Raw genomic sequence first — 513 nt, 5'->3', positions numbered from 1 at the left:
GCTGTCCCGAGACTTGAGTGAGGGTCTCCCTTCGGGGGTCTTTCATACTTTTCTTTCATTCAGTGATGCTTAGACATAAACAAAGAGTTTCATTTTACATGTAGCAATATCCATCTTGACTCCTGTCTCTTTCTACTTCATAATATTCAAAATTACCTCATAGTCCATCATTATAGATCGGGCTCTAGCGTTTGTACATTAGAAACCAAAAGGAGAAGAAAAAGCCATGTGTGCTAGTCATTTTTCTACTGTTGTGACAAACACCAGGACCAAGGCAACTTGTAGAAAGGATTAATTTGGACTTAAAATTCCAGAGACATAAGTGTCCTTCATGATGGAGAGATATGCCACCAAGCCAAGCAGGCATGGGACAAGTGAAAGAAGCTAAGGCATTGTCATGATTCTAAAGCCACCACCATACAGATGACACTGTCAAGCTCGGCTGCCAGTTGGGGATAGATCCTCTCTTGGGTGAACCACATTTGGAGTAGTTTGCTTTTTAAGAGTGGGAAA

Source organism: Mus caroli, chromosome 8 (genome assembly GCF_900094665.2).
Source record: "Mus caroli chromosome 8, CAROLI_EIJ_v1.1, whole genome shotgun sequence".
NCBI lineage: Eukaryota > Metazoa > Chordata > Mammalia > Rodentia > Muridae > Mus > Mus caroli.
Note: the sequence above shows the minus strand (reverse complement) of the source record.